Source organism: Nicotiana tomentosiformis, chromosome 6 (genome assembly GCF_000390325.3).
Source record: "Nicotiana tomentosiformis chromosome 6, ASM39032v3, whole genome shotgun sequence".
Taxonomy (NCBI): domain Eukaryota; kingdom Viridiplantae; phylum Streptophyta; class Magnoliopsida; order Solanales; family Solanaceae; genus Nicotiana; species Nicotiana tomentosiformis.
Window position 1 is genome coordinate 131,275,571 of NC_090817.1, and position 17,554 is coordinate 131,293,124.

General features: G+C 39.7%; 1 long non-coding RNA gene across 1 annotated transcript; it reads right to left on the reverse strand.

Annotated features, from left to right (window-relative positions):
• Positions 1-333: 333 nt before the first annotated feature.
• LOC138893415 (uncharacterized) lies at positions 334-5,548 on the reverse strand. Its single transcript, XR_011408860.1, has 3 exons — positions 5,359-5,548; positions 2,737-2,803; positions 334-1,078 (listed from the first exon to the last, which is right to left on the reverse strand). It is a non-coding gene; the product is annotated as an uncharacterized lncRNA (long non-coding RNA).
• Positions 5,549-17,554: the final 12,006 nt, after the last annotated feature.

The following is a 17,554-nucleotide window of genomic DNA, read 5'->3' on the forward strand; positions in this document are numbered from 1 at the left end:
AAACATCTTTAGAAAAAATACAAGAAATCCATATCCATATGGAGGGTGCACCCTCGTAATGTTCAGTGGTATGAGAAACTAGGCAAGATGGTATTTGTTCCAATAGGTACAAAATTCCTTCCGGGAGGGGATGTTTTTGCCTTACCAGCTTCAAGATAAAAGTAATAAAAGAACTCTACGTCTTGATCATGCTTCTTGATCTCTTGTCTTAGTCCGTCAACTATATCAGAGATTTGACACCTTGCCATACACCAAAAGTACGCACTTCTTTTTATTATCTTTTCAATAGCAGTTTTTATTTAAAATATCCTCTTGTTTTAGGTGTCTCTTACACAACAGTAGCTAGGTTGATATGTAAAGTAGGGAGAATATCTCATACCAACACCCAAATCTATATTGTTGATCAACTTTGAGGGACTATCACTTCTGATTCTATAGAATATTTTATACTTAGATTTCCTGAACCTAATTAATTGGCTATACTAATGAATGTTTTATAACTATTAACAAAACTAATTAATTGGCTATACTAATCTGCTCCATCAAAAATATTCTTCTTCAATCAAAACAAAACTTACATTATAACTAGAATCAAAATAGAGCCTATATTATTGTCACGACCCAAAATCCCCACAGGCGTCGTGATGGGCACCTAGTCTCTAAGACTAGGTAAGCCGATTTCTATTACATTTTGAAGCCATTTTTTTTTCTAATAAAAATCTAACAGCGAAAATAATTACTATATACAACCTCCCAAGACTGGTAATACTGAGTCACGAACTCTACTGAATACATGGAATGATCACGAGGACCGAATATACAATACTGTTTGATTATAAATTAATAGTACAATGAAATAAAAAGACTCCAAGGGACTGCGAAGACCAAACAGCTCTACCTTGAATCCTTACAATCTCGCTTTAACTCTGCTCAAGTCTGTTATCTTCAATACCTGGCTCTGCACAAAAATGTGCAGAAGTGTAGAGTGAGCATACCACAGCGGTGCCCAGTAAGTATCAAGACTAACCTCAATAGAGTAGAGACGAGGTACAGTCAAGACACTCACTAGTCTAATAACCTGTGCAATATAATATACAAAATAATAGGAAACAAATAATAATAATAAGGGCAGTATAAAACAACCAGTGATATGCACAACAGACAACAAGAATACCATTAATATCACTCAACAATTAATAAACACAATTATACCCAATTAAATCAAGCCTTTCAAATAAGTGTATTTCACATAGTTCTTCGAGATAACTCTCTTTCAATTATAATTTTCTCAAATAATTATTTTTCAAATATAATTCTTTCAATAAATCTTTCCAAATACAATTTCCTCAATAAATATCTTTCAAAATACAATTTTTTTATATAATACTTTCTAAGTAAAAATCCTTCCAAATAAATATTTTGAATATAATTCTTTCAATTAAAAAGTCACCATGTGAAATCATCAAAATACGAGTCTCAGTCCATTTTCATATTTTCACGGCACCTCGTGCCCATAATTAAATCATCATATTTGCCCGGCACCTCGTGACCTCATTTCATATCACAACTGCACGGACAATTCACGTGCCAAATGTCATTATCATTTCATCACAGTACCTCGTGCCCACATTTTATATCACAACTGCATGGACAATTCACGTGCCAATATCCCCATTTCATATCACAATTCACGGCACCTCTTGTCCACATTTTATTTTATAAACCGCCTGGCAATAGCCACAGGCTCCCAATTTCAACATAAATCAGATTATTATCAATTTACTAACAACAAGACAAGTTGCACAAGGTATAAAAAATAAACACAAGAAAATCACAACATCACATGAAAATTGTCAACACCACAACCCCACATCATCACATATCGTCCCTGACAATAGCCACTCTTATCGCTCCTATAGCCACCCCTATCGCTCCTCCCAGACAATATCAATAGCCACCCTTATCGCTCCTATTGCCACCCTTATCGCTCCTATAGCCACCCTTATCGCTCCGCCCAGACAATATCAATAGCTAACAAACACAACAATAAAATGCTACCCTTATAACCACATAATATCAACGGTGAAATGCCACCCTTATTTTCTCAAAATAATAACTCACACAACACAATAATTTACACGGAAAATTATCACAACAATATAACAAAAATCAATTCGTATCACAATTTGCCCAATGGCCACAACCAAATTTCAAAGCTACAACCAAGTCAATTAATTTCACACCAAATAGTCAAATGCTCCACACAATGTATACAACACCCAAAAACAATCAATAGAGATAGAAATTACTCAACATAAAGTAAAGTCTTCATAAAAGATCAAATTTTTAATAATTATATAAACACCTCATCTTAAGCTCATTTAATTAATTATTTGCATAGGGAAAAATTCAAAATAAAATTAAATTCCAATAATTATCAAGCCAGCAAATTCACGAAATTTCATAAATAATCAAATAACAATCACATCACATTGTCATATAACAACAGAGTCAACAACAAGGGTTTAGGCACGACAAGTAGATGATTAAATATATGCCAACAATTATCCAATTTACTACACAATATGCTCAAGACTTTAACTCAATAAAATTTGCACATATAAACCAAGTACGTACTCGTCACCTCGCGTACATGATTTTCAATTACCCAAGTTGCACATAAGACTCAATGCCTAAGGGGAATTTCCCCCACTCGAGGTTAAGCAAGACACTTACTTTTTGAAGTTAGGCCGATATTCCAAAATAGCCTTCTTGCTTGAATTGACCTCCGTGTAGTTCAAATCTATCCAAATTAATTGTATAACTTCATTAAAATTCATCGAAAATAATTTCGGATAATAATATGTCGACTTAAAAATTTATTCTAAAAAGTCAACAAAAGTCAACGCGGGACTTGCCCCTCCGAACCCGACATAATTTTTATGAAATTCGAACATCCATTCCGATATGAGTTCAACCATACCAATTTTATCAAATTCCAATAATAAATTGACATCTAAATCTTACATTTTCGATTTTGGAAGATTTTACAAAAATCTTGATTTTTCTTCCATTAAATCCGAATTAAATGATGGATTCAAAGACATAATCATGGAAATTAATCAAAACTGGATAAGAATAACTTATCCCAAACACCCACGTAAGAATCTCTCCAAAAATCGCCTTCTACCGAGCTCCCAATTTGATTTTGAGTTATGAACTCAAACCCCTGTTTTTGGGACTTTTAATTCTACCCAGATACACCTTCTTCGCGTTCGCGACCATTCCTTCGCGTTCGCGAAGGCCAAAATCCAGCTGCCTCCAATCCTTCTTCGCTTTCGCGTGACAAGCGTCGCATTCGCAAAGGCCAACTGCTTCTGCCCCATCATTACCTCTTCGCATTCGCGATGACCAGCTAACCAACTCCTCGCGTTCGCGTTCCAAGCTTCGCGTTCGCGAAGGCCAAATGACCCCAGGCCCCTATCTTCCTTTTCTTCTTCGCGTTCGTGTTGCCTGGGCCGCGTTCGCGAAGTCTTGTCCTACTCCTTCTTCGCGTTCACGAAGGACAACTCATCAGCCCCTCAAACTCCTCTTCGCGAACGCGGGACTCCCTTTGCGTTCGCGAAGAAGGAAACCAAACTTCAGCAACAACAGTCCAAACAGCTCCAATTTGGTCCGAAACCACTCCGAAAATAACCCGAGCCCCTTGGGACCCCGTCCAATCATGCTAACCAGTCTCATAACATATCACGGACTCGTTCGAGGTTTCAAATCACATCAAATTATGCCGAAAATACAAATCGCACCACAAATCGAACTTATGAACTTCTAAAACTCGTGCCGAAACCTATCAAACCAACTTGGAATGACGTCAAATTTTGCAGGCAAGTCCCAAATAACATAACAGAGTTGTTCCAACTCTCGGAATCGCATTCTGACCCCGATATCAAAAGGTCAACCCCCCGATCAAACTTTTCAAAATTTTGAGTTTCGCCATTTCAAGCTTAATTCCACTACGGACCTCCAAATAATTTTTCGGACACGCTCCTAAGTCCAAAATCATCATATGGAGCTAACAAAACCGACGGAACTCCATTTCGGAGTCGTCTTCATACAGTTCTGACTACGGTCAAAATCCTAAGACTTAAGCTCCCTTTTTAGGAACTAAGTATCCCAAATCACTCCAAATTATCTGTAATTCAAACTCGACCACACACGCGGGTCATAATACATATTGCGAGGCTGCTCGAAATCTTAAGTCACTGAACGAGGCGTAAATTCTTAAAATGACAAGTCGGGTCGTTACAATTATAATGCTCAAAACATTGACCTTATTTTGGAGCGAGTAGTTCGCGACAGAGTAAATGCAAGCATTGACAGCGAAGAGCTTCGACGAGCGAGTCCATCACTCCAACTAGAGTGCAAGACTAAATAGATTCAATGGCAAAACTCAATAGAATGTTTTCATCAGAAATTTTGTTTGACAAAGCTAATTTACATCACTGTTTCTTCTTCATCTAATTATTTTTTAAAATATTAGATTAGACTTACCAAAGGTAATAAGTTGGCTATACAATTTAAAAAACGCATAAAAAATCAGAGTAACGAAACTGAAATAGAGCACCTAATGGTAAAACAAAATCCAACCAATTCATCACCTCATATGAAAAATCACAAGACATCCTATAAAATTTTCGTGACCCTTCAAGAAAGTCCCTAGAGGAGTTGTATAATGCAAATCGCAAAGGAGAAAACCATCGCATAGATGAAACTCTACAAGCTTCTCATATAAAGGCCAACTCATTCTAAATATCTAATATAAATCTAAAACTGTTGTTTTGCAAAATTTTCCTAAAGAAAAGAGGGGTGTGTATGTTAAAACTGTGCAACTGCCTTTCTTTGACTCCCTGTATAAAAGAAAAAGGTTACCTCCTAAATCATGTCCTACCAGTAAGTTCTCCACCTAGCTTCATTCTCTTTGGAGCAGGAGCTTCCAACATTCACCCAAACCTCCATTGTTTGGACATATCGTGCAGGAAGGGACAAGTGGTGCCATTTATGCATCCCTTGGTGTGTTGAAGAAATCGCAATGCTTCTCAAAATTCAGGCTGCCCTAATTTGGTTTTAGGTTCTTTAACGATTTTGGTCAAAATTTCTAGTCCTTGACCTATGTGCCCCAACTTTAAACCCAACACTCTCACTTTTATCACTCACACAATAACTATCAGTACTCAAAACAACCCAATTGTAGAAAAAACTAAAAAAATAGAAAAATTGCAGAGCCCGATTTTGATTTCTGGCTCAAAGAAAAAAAAGCGAAAAGAAGAAAAAGATAAAAGAGAACGAAATTAAACTTACTCTTGATTTACGGACAATCCAATGGTAGAGTTTGTGTAGAGTCGCTTGGAGAGAGATGAAAACCTTCTGAGTTCTGAATGATAAAGTTGCAACCTTCTGAATTCTGATGAAGTTTATTAGTTGCCGCTTGGAGGGATTTTACTGTGAAAGTAAATTTTTGGAGCATTCATTTTTTTACTTTAATTTCAGGTTCGCGCCCCTATCCTGCTAGAATTGCGTATTAGAGACCAGATATTGACTTTTTTTATAGACCAGAATTCATCTTGTCATGTATTTAGAAAATAAAATTGCATATTAGGGAACAAACAAAATTCTCATCCTTATAAATATACTTTTAGGGACCATATTTTAAACCTGTCACTAAATGCTGGTCCCTAATAAGGCTTTTTCTTGTTGTGTTTGGTAAGACTCTCACGAGGAGAGATTTAACGTGGTATTCACTATTGCCTGTGCATTCCAAAAATTCCTTTGAGATGCTCGCAGATTCTTTCATCAAGTCTCATGCCGGTGCCAGAAAGGTGAAGGCCCGAAAGGCCGACATATTCAGGATCACGCAGGGAGAGTCCGAGTTATTACGAGAGTACGTCACCCGGTTCCATAAGGAAAGGATGTTATACCAGCAGTTCCAAATGAATGGGCAGTTGAAGCGTTCACCAAAGGTTTAAATCCGAGAAGCTCAGACGCTTCCCGGAAGTTGAAAGAAAGTCTGCTCGAGTTCCAAGCGACGACTTGGGCGGATGTCCACAACCAGTACGAGTCAAAAATAAGGATCGAAGACAATCAGGTTGACTTCCCATCGTCGATCAAAGGACGGGAGAAGAACAGAGAAAAAATGAAAGATGATATTGACATAGATAGACGAACTTCAAGAGGTCAGGTTTTGCCCTACGAGCGGACAGAAGGTCATGGCAGGAACTTTCGGACAACCTACAGGTTCACCGTTGATAGAAGGACCGATCGTGGCCGGAACAACAAATCGCTGCAGGATAGAGAAATCTAGGGGTCGCGAGATTCTTCTTACCCAAAGTTATCAAAATATAAATTCAACGTCAGTGTCGTAGAATTGGTGTCGGCCAGGAGTAATATTAAAGAGGAACGATTCCCAAGACATATGAAATCCAATCTCAGCCATAAGGATCCCAATTTATGGTGTGAATAGCATGGCATTAACGGCCACTGGACTGGGGACTGCTGACACCCCCGGGAAGAAGTGGCAACGTTGTTAAAAAATGGCTACCTCAGAGAATTCTTGAGCGATCGAGAGAAAAACAACTATGGGCGATGCGGAAACCTCGAAAGCAGGAGAAGAACCTCCATGCCAAACGATCAGCATGATCTTCGGAGGGAATGAAATTAACGGGGTCACCTTTTCGGCAGGAAAGAAGACACAAGTGTCGATAACTCATAGTAAGAGACTCTGGGACGACGATATCACGTTCACGGATGAAGATACAGATGGATTACTACTGCCGCACTGGTCATTTCTTTAAATGTGTTAGATTTTAAAATTAAACATGTTTTAGTGGATCCAAGAAATTTTAGCTAATATCATATAATGGAGAGTACTGGAGCAAGCTAAACTCACCGAAAGTATTATCGCGGGAACGAAACTCCTCGCCGGGTTCAACCTTGTAAGTGTGACAACCTAGGGAGAAATTTTGCTGCTCACGAATGCTGAGGGAGTAATGAACACAACACTCTTCTAAGTGGTAGATGGAGATATGGGGTATAACATCATATTAGGAAGGCCACGACTGCACGAGATAAAAGTCGTGCCTTTAACATATCACCAATTGTTAAAATTTCTGACACCCGAGGGGATCAAACAAATAAGGGGTGATCAACAGGTAGCAAGGGAGATAAATGCAATTTCGGTTTCCAGTAGCAAAGGAAAGGAATGTGCGGTATAGCAATTACTAGAACCGGCACTTGCCCCCGAACCAAAGGAAGATAACCCGCATACAGAAGAGTCGGAACATTATCAGGTACCAAGGTATTTTCAAGTATCAGAAGAGACGCACGCGATGAAGTCCACGACAGAACTGGAATAGGTTGCATTGATCGAAGAATTCCTAGAAAGGAATTCTATTTGGGAACATGACTGTACCTGGAGCACAGGTCCACTTTTATTGAATTCCTTAAAGTTAATGCCGATGGTTTTTCATGGTCGCATGAAGATATCACAAGCATCCCAACGGATATAGCCCTACACAAGTTAAGCTTGGATCCTATCATACCTCTGGTAAGGCAAAAGAAGCGCCTTATTGTTGAAGCAAGGAATAAATTTGTCAAAGAAGAGGTAACTCATTTACTTAAGATTGGTTCAATCCGAGAGGTAAGATATCCGGACTGTCTAGCCAATGTAGTATTAGTACCTAAGAAAAATAATAAATTTTGCATGTGCGTAGATTATAAGGATCTTAGTAAGGTGTGCCCGAAAGACTCATTCCCATTGCCAAATATCGATCAGATGACTGATGCTACGATCGGGCACTAGTTAATTAGTTTACTCGATGCTTATTCTGGGTACAATCAAATCAAGATGAACCCAGAAGATCAAGAAAAGACTTTGTTTATAACAAATTTTGGTATATATTGTTACAATGTGATGCCCTTCGGGCTAAAAAACCCCGGAGCCACTTTTCAACGACTCGTGAATAAGATATTTGAAAAACAAATAGGAAAGACTATGGAATAGACGATATGCTCGTTAAGTCTTTGAATGCAGGTGACCACTTGATGTATTTGCAAGAAACATTCGACATCCTGAGGGAGCATAATATGAAACTTAACCCCGAGAAGTGTGCGTTCTGGGTCAGTTCAGGTAAGTTCCTAGGATTCCTAGTATCACAAAGGGGAATTGAGGTAAATCCTAACAAAATCAAGGCCACAGAGGAAATTCCGGATCAATTGTCTAACGTAAAAGAAGTCCAAAGACTCACGGGGAGATTGGAAGCTTTGAGCAGGTTCATTTCCCGTTCATAGGAAAAATGTTATCGCTTCTTCGCACTACTCAAAAAGAAAAACAATTTCAAGTGGACTCTAGAGTGTCACCAAGCCTTGAAGGATTTGAAGAAATATTTGTCAAGCCCTCTGTTGCTCTCAAAACCAAAGGAAGGTGAAACGTTGCTACTCTACCTCGCGGTTTCAGAAGTTGCGGTGAGTGTAGTTTTAGTCTGAGAGGACGAAGGTACGCAATCTCCCATTTATTATGTTAGCAAGATTATGACGGGAGCAGAAACTCGCTGCCCACATCTGGAAAAGCTGGCCTTAGCTCTCGTAGTCGTTGCTCGGAAGCTGAGGCCCTACTTCCAATGCTACCCGATAGTTGTGGTAACTACTTTTACTTTGAGGAATATCCTCCACAAACCCGAGCTCTCGGGTAGATTGTCCAAATGGGCCGTCGAAATGAGCGAATTCGATATAGAGTATAAATTGAGGACTACAATTAAGTCGCAAGTCTTGGCGGACTTCGTGGTTGACTTTAGTCCGGGACTATTGCCTCGGGTAGCTAAGGAGGCAATAATGGTGTCAGAATCGACATAGAGAGTTTGGACCTTATTTATGAACGGAGCTTCAAACGTAAAAGGGTCCGGGCTCGGAATAGTTTAATCACGCCTTCGGGGAAAACCTTAAGGCAAGCCATCGGAACGATTCCTCTAACTCACAATGAAGCAGTGTACGAAGCTTTGACTGCAGGGCTCGAATTGGACCGGGGGCTTGACTTCGAAATCATCGAAATCAAATGTGATTCGTAGTTGGTGGTAAATCAGGTCTACGGAATTTTTGACACCAAAGAGGAACTTAAGCAACAATACGTGGTAAAGGTTCAGGCTCTATTGGCATGATTCCGGGACTAGTCAATAACTCATATCCCAAGGGAAGATAAAGGGGAGGCAGATGCATTTGCAAATTTGGGTTCATCAACAGAAATCCAAAGATAGGAATCAGGGATGGTAGTACAACTGATGAACTCGACCTTGGAAATAGATGGTTACTATCAGGTGAATTCGATTAGTTTGTTCTGGGACTGGCGAAACGAAATAATCGATTATCTCGAGCATGGAAAGTTACCCGAAGACCCCAAAGCATCGTGAGCATTGCGCGCCAAAGCTCACGTTATAGCTTCAAGAAAGGCCAATTGTACAGAAAATCCTTTCAAGGCCTGTTTTTCCGGTCCTTAGAAGCATCAAAAACTAACTATGTCATGAGAGAAGTCCATGAAGGGATATGCAGCAACCAATTAGGTGCGGATTCATTGGTGCTGAAATTAATTCCGACAGGATATTACTGGCCTCGTATGGAACAAGATGCCAAAATCTTCGTACAAAAATGTGATAAGTGCGAATGCTACACATAACTGGTACATCAATTGATAGAACCCCTACATTCGGTTCTGTCTCCATGGCCATTCATGAAATGGGGAATGGATATCGTCGGACCACTACCACGGGCTCCCGGAAAGGTAAGAGTTCTTTTAATTTTAATTGACTATTTTTCTAAATGGGTGGAAGCAGGTCCTTATCAGAAGATCGGAGAACGCGAAGTGGTCGATTTCCTGTGGAAAAATATAATTTACAGGTTTGGAATACCAAAAGAGATTGCATGCAACAATGTGCCGCAGTTTATTGGCGCAAAAGTTACAAAGTTCTTTGAAGATTTGAAGATAAAGAGAGTTACCTCTTCGCCTTATCATCCGAGCGCAAATGGTCAAGCGGAGTCAACAAAAAAAGTGATTATTCAAAACCTCAAGAAAAGGTTGGAAGAAGCAAAAGTCAACAGGCCTGAATAATTACCTGGAGTTCTATGGGCCAACCGAATAACGACCAAATCAAGCACAGGAGAAACCCATTTTTCCCTTGTATACAGTGTAGTAGCTTTGATACCGGTGGAAGTGGGGGAACTAACCTTAAGGTATTCCCAGGCGAACGAAGAATCAAATAACGAAGCAATGCAAATCAACCTGGAGCTACTCAAGGAACGTAGGGACTTGGCGCATGTCAGAATGGCGGCCCAAAAGTAGAGAATGGAGCGATATTATAATCAACGAGCTAACCTCTGATATTTCAAAGTGGGGGACTTGGTCTTGATGAAGGTAACCTAAAACACCCGGGAACTCAACGCGGGCAAGTTAGGCCCAACATGGAAAGGCCCTTATCCGATTTCAGCCATCATCGGGAAAGGATCATATGAATTGGAGAATCAAAACAGAGATAATTTGCCCAAAAACTGGAACGTGTCACGCCTCAAAAGATATTACTACTGACGAACAACAGTCAAACGGAAAGTACATGCTTCACTTTTTTTCCTTCATTCAGTTTTTGTCCCAATTGGGTTCTTCTGGCAAGGTTTTTAATGAGGTAGAGACGAAAAGCATACTACAAAGACAACAGTGTTAAGACCTTTGATAACAAGGCAAACAAGCAAGTTTCCACTCGGGGACGATTAGATAATCTTTGCTTCGATAGCAAATTCCCACCGGGAAGTTAAGTTTGCTATCGAACAAGGGTTACCCGATCATTCCCAAGCACAAACCACTAGAGTACTATTAGGTATTCTTTCGCTCGATAGCATGGGATCCTAATGGGAAACAAGATATGTTACCGAGTGAAGGATTACCTAGCCCTTCATTGGTGGGGTCTTCGAAGACACAAGACTTCCAATATTCCAAATTTGCATTCTTCGCATTCGAACACTGTGTGTGTGGGGGGAGGGGATGATATGAGGTTATGGCAACACTGAATGCCAGGCAACACTAAATGCCACGTCAACCGGGGAACAAAAATGCGGAACTGAATACATCATCGGGACCGGGGACTGCGCAGCCAGCCCCATAGAAACAAGTTGTATAAGATAGCCACAAGTCATGGCATTTTGCTTATAGCCACAAGTCATAGCAATTTCTTTTCTGCATAGCAAAATGCTTATGTACGTTTGAAAATAGAAGGAATTAAATGAAATGAAATCCCTTTGTTTTTATCTTGTTTCTTGTCTGAACGATGATTAATTTTACCATTTGAAAGTTAAACAAGTACTTTAAATGATTGTGCAGTAATGAACAGGAGACGTCCTCTTCAAGAGCACCGTAAACATAAGTGGGCCCTCTCTTATAAAAACTCTCACGTTAAAGGGTTGGTTCCGGAAGAATCAATGCCCGGAATCCATAATGCCATCGGGGAAAAATACACCCGAAGTTGCATACGAAAAAGACACAAAAAGCAAACTTGCGCAAATACTTTTTTAAACCCTCATGTAAAAGGAATAATTCTCGGAAGCGAAATGCTTCGAAGAAAAAGCATCCGAGATTACACATAATAAAGGCGAATAGAACAACATGCGCAAAATACTTAAGCAAATACGAAAGTTAAAGACTTGCATATATATTCAAAACGAAAATAAGACACAAACGATAATTGAGAAAAAAATATGTTCTTATTTACAAGGGCGCGTCAGAGTGATAAAGGTACAAAATAGAAAAAGAAAGAAAAAGCTAAGCTGCAGCATCTCCGGAATCAGGAGGAAGAGAAGTATCCGCATTCCCGAGAGTTTGTTCCACCGATGGCTCAACGTTTTCCCCAGCTTGGTCTTCGACATCATCACCTTCCGATCCCTCTTCAGTTTTCGAAAACTCGAAACTGGAATCAAAAGAACACGGAGCGTCAGACTGCGCCGAGAGTCCATTTTTTGCAGCCAACTCAAGCTCTCTGTCCTTAGCAATTTCGGCATCAATGTTATTGATACCGGTCTTGGCCTCTTCCAAGGATTTTATCCTCATACTATACATGGAATAAAATTTTTCAACAATGAGGGAAGCCGCTCGGCGCTTGAGTTCTTCTTTGAGTTGAGCAACTTCGGCGGAAAGGTTTTCCCGAGCTGACCTAATAGATTAGAGATTGACATCGAGCTCACGAACAGTTGAACTATAGAGCCTATTATGCTCGATCGATTTCCTGTACTTCTCTTCCAACTGGGCATATTTTGCTACCACAACAACAAGCTCTTCACTTTTGGAGCTTAAGGCTGCCTCTAAGTTAATCACTATTTCAGCGGAGGCAGCCTCACGATTGTTTGCAGCAAGAATGACGTTCTGGACTTCTGACCATTTAGCCTTGGCTTCATCAAATCTAATCCTTAGTGGCCCAATTTCTTGGCTAAGGGTTACCACTTCTTGCTCGCTTTGCTGCAAACAAGCCTCCAAAACAATGGCCTCGATAGCCTTAGTTTCCAGTTCCGAGAGGCAGAGAATAGTCTGGTCCCGTTCCCCTAAAAATTGATCCCATTCATAAGTAAGTTATTCCTTCTCACGAATAAGCCTTTGAAGGCCCTCAAAAGAAATAAAGTAACTTAGATATATTTGTTCAAAAGTAGAAGAAATAACAGAAGAAGAAAGGAACGTACCGCTACAGCGTTATGCATAGCATTGTTCAACAAACACTCCCTAAAGAGTGTCTGAATCTTCTCCTATTCTTTTTCTTAAGCCAAAGGCTTCATATAGTTAGAAAGTTCCACCGGCCTCGAAAGCAAGTTGCACTCGATGGAGACCGAAAGGGTAACACTCCTCCTCTTCTGTGGATCTTCAGAAGGGGCAGCATAATTTTGCCACAAATTCTCATGAACTAGGGATTGTGGAAGAGGGGCACCTTCTTCATAGTTAGACGCGACTGATGGAGATTATGTAGCAACCACTGTTGGAAGAGTGGATGAATATGGGAATGATGCAGCAGTTGTTGGTGATGGTAAAGGTAGAGATGAAGCTGATGGAGTTGAAGTGTGAGAAACAACTACATCAAATGCAATGTTTGTTGTTATATGCTCGCCAACCAAAGATGGCATGGACCCGGTACTCAGCCTCGCAGTACCGGTTACAGCAATTGGGGCTCGAGAGCGGGAATCGGCATTATCCACCAAGTTAAATTCTCCCCAAAATGCTGAGACATCATCTTCAATTGTTGCAATTGCCTCAACAGGTCGAGCATCCTGTTGAGATGATGGGGATCGTATTCTTCTATGTTAAGAAGCTCCCGCATCACTATCTTCTTCATCATTGTCGATCAACACAGTGTCTATGATCGACCCGGAAGGAGGGTGTTGGCCCAAGTAAAGGATAGTTTTGAAGATTGACAAAGTAAATCAGGGATGAACCAGGTCCATTAGTGGTAGGCATAGACACAGGCAGATTCAAAGCATGTGAGATACACATGCAAGAGATAAACGAAATCTAGCATAATAATAGGTATCTCCTGATCGAAAAGATTGCATAATTGATAAGGAGAAGGATTCCTTACTCAACGAGAACATTATCCAAGATAAGGAAGGAGTTAGGAGTTGAGATTAACTAGAACTCTTCCACCAAGGAAGAGTAGCATTAGAACTCTAGTTATTTTCCACTCTACTAACTTTATATATTGCAGGATGTTCTCATTCTACAGGGGACGCACAAAAGCAGAAGTTAAACGTGAATTGAGAGCAAAATAGTAAGGTATTTTGCAAGCAGTTCGTGTGTGATTCAAGTGTGCGAACCTGAAGCTACATGAACCAGATAGAAGAACTAGTTCCAAATGTCTGTCTTTTATTCTAGTTCAATTGTAGTAGGTGTTTTCATATTGTATCTTTCAGCTTTATCTAGAGGCAATTATAATAGGTATTCAGAGTATTCAAGTTAGGGTTAACTTGAAGTTGTCATAATAGCTAGAGGCTAATTGCCACAACGAGATTAGAGTTAATCCTAGGTTTACAAACATATTTTGTAAATGCAGGTTTTGGCTCAGTGGTTTAGTGAAGTTTTTGGAAAAATCCTACTGGGAAGTAGGTCGTGGTTTTTTCACCTTTTGATCCGGGTATTTTTCACGTAAAAATCCTTGTGTTCTTTAATTTTTGCATTTATTATTCCGCAATAGTAGTATAAGGAACACATAGAATAACCAGGTCATTCTATAATCTGTGCACATGAAAAATTGGATACCACACAAATTACCCCCTTCTTGTGTGGTATTGAAGTTAAAACATCAGAGGGTCAGTTACTATCGCCACCAGAGACGACTCGGGGGCATCAACCTTTGCCCTCCTATTCTTTTCCCCGGCCGCAGAGGAACATCTTCTTTTTAGTTGCTTTTCTATGGCTGGGGACTCCGTGAAGAAATATTTGCACCCGAAGCAGGCCCGGAGGCGCCTGTTCAAGTAAGTGCTTTCTGAAGCAGCCTTGCCGCATCAACAGAGTCAGCCAATACATCATCCTTAGGGACATCAATTGAGCCCGCAGGTAGATCTGACTTTGCGAACAAGTCAGAAGGGTTTAACCAAGTTCTTCAAATACAAAAAGTGGAAACGAGGTAAATTAAAATTACCATCATTTTTTGCCTTCCACCAGTATTTGATGGACAGTTCTTTCCACAAACAGGTTTCGGGCTTTGTGATATCCAAGATCTTTTAAACCTACCGGTCCAAGCCTTCTATCATCGGTGGGATCCATCGAGTCACTGTAACAAATGGAGGTTGAAGGATCAATACAAGCATGTAAGAATATTTAGTAAGAAAAGATGTATTAAAGATAACTTACGAGAGCGGTTCCAAGATGTATTACCATGATGCCGTTGTTAGAATAATGTCACTGGTAGAAACTGCAACAAACTGTTCCATCCACCCACGGTCGTTATCGTCATCCATGCTAGATAGAAAAGCATGGTGGCCACACTTGCAAAGGTTAATCATTCCCCCACGAAAGATTTTAGGGGAATAGATATTCATCATATGAGCCTGGTTAGCTCTTCTCCAGTTTCTAGGCACAAGCGCCGAAGGCGGGCAACCGTCATCCACACTGAAGGACTTACCTGTGCCAAACATACTTGGTAGCGAAGGAAAATCTCTGCAATCACGGAATCAAGCTCTCCGCTCAAGGAAAATGCACGTAAAGTAAAGGGATACGTGAAAAAATATGTAAACCCTTCCATGGGGAGGGTCACTCGCTCCGATAAGTCAGGAGAAATGAATTCCAACACATGACATCGGTAGTCCTCATTTACAGTAGGAATACTGGAAGGGAGAATAGAAAAAGGGTACTTACTAACATCCCATGTGCGAGGGTTAGCAGTAGAAAGTCTCTTCAAAATCCTTTGAAGTACTAAGCCTTCTTGGGATTATGTAACCCATCATTGGAGAAATGAAATCCTCGATTTTGTTCTTGTCCTTTGAAGAACTAGCACGTTTTGAAGAGGAAGCCATTGAAATAGAAGAAAGAAAAGTTTCTGGTTTGAGGAAGATCAGAGAAAAGTTGGAAAATAAAGATGTAAAATAGAAGTTTGAGAGATTATTAAGTACGTAAGAGAAGGATGATGCGTATAACTAAAATTTTGGAGGCTAAATTTATGGCCATGATTACCTCGATAATCGGCAAAAGGCGAGCTAAATCATGAGAAGACACGTGTTCGGGGCATTAAATGTGGAGATACAGGCATCAAATTAACTGTCTGTGGCCTTCAAAAAGAATTATAGTAATTCCCGCCAAAAGAGTATTTCTACCAACTTCTCGGTAACACAAAGTTATATCATCGAAAAGTAGGGGGACTATTTGTATAGGAAAAAATACGACATGACACGTGGCCGCTTAAAGGAAGGACATGTGGAACACAAGATGGAGATGGCCATCTAACATAGCTATTTCGCTTGTTACCGGAAGAAATAACGATCATAAAAGGAGTATTAAATGTGTTGCGCCCGGTAACATTTAATACGGAATATTCTGCAGCATTCAGGATGGTGGCCCATTACAAGTAATTTGGCATTTATATCTAATGTTACATCTTCATCAATGGCTCTTATAATTGACATTAAAGAAGGGCATGATCCTAGGACTTCCTTCCCTAGATATAGCTATAAATAGAGGGCTCAATTATCATTGTAGAGGGGATGAATTCTCTGGCTATCTTACACTATATTTTATAATAATTTTACTCTCTCGCTTTTGATCTTATCATTGTTATGCTCGAAAACCTTGTTCCCGGACTCATTAGCTCTGCTATTTCATCTACATTCTAAGGCTAAGTATTTTATATTTCATCAGTTATTTCATTACTTTTTGGATCAAATTAATTCACTTGTCTAGAAATCACGAACAAATTCAACTGTACCATTTTTCGGTTAAACAACTGTAAGAACATATTTTATACATGATTAGTATATTGTTTTGTATATTTGACTAGCCACTGCAAGTATTTCTGGCAAACTGGCCAAATAAGTTAAAAGCCCTATCATATTTAAACCTTGATCTTTGGGCAAAACTGATTTTTTCTCCTTGGTGTTTATATCAAAATGAAGGTTTGCCCAGTTTGTCTAAATGGTACCAAGGATATGGCTTTTGGTTGTGGACACATGGTGAGGTTGTTTTGCCACCTATACAATTTATAGGATTATTTCCCTTTTCCTCACTTTCTTTCTTTCTTCCATTTATATGGTTTTAGTGATTTGATGATCAATTGAATGTTCCCCTACAGAGAATGTGGTCCAAGATTGTCAGATTGTCCCATTTGTCGTCGACGGATTACTAGTCGCATCCGATTATACACTTAATAGCAACTTCAATGACAAGTGTATGTAGATACGGTAAAAACGTATTGGTATCCGATGTTTATACCAAAATAAATCAACTTACTATGGTCAAAAAATTTAATAAGGTGAGATATGCATATATTGACGATGATAGAGAAAAGTCTATGTGAAAACACATGGCATGGCATGCTAATGGCTATAATCTCGTGTTTTATTCGCTTATTGCACCCTAATTCATTACACTTTATTCGTGTTTGAGCTTTAATTGATATTATTTTGCACTTATTGTGTGTTTTATGCCTTGTAAGAGTGATTCCGAGTGATGTAGATGTTATGGAGCTAATTCGAGCTATTTGAAGCTTTAAAGTTTGAGTAAAAACCCAAGGGATTAAGCTGGAATCGTGTTCGGGGGTCGAGGGTCCACAACCGCGATGCATGGCGTGCCGCGGCTGCCAATTTCCTTGATGCCTGTCAGAACCAACTCTCTGGATTCTCCACTACTAAAAACAGCAAATTTGCGACCGTCAAATCAGTCGGAAATCGGTCGGAAATCGTGTTTTTCCAATGCATTTCTGACTGAAAAGTGCCAGTCGGAAAACACATGGTCGCAATATATTTGCGAAAGAATCAGTTAAAATTTTGCGACGGATTAATT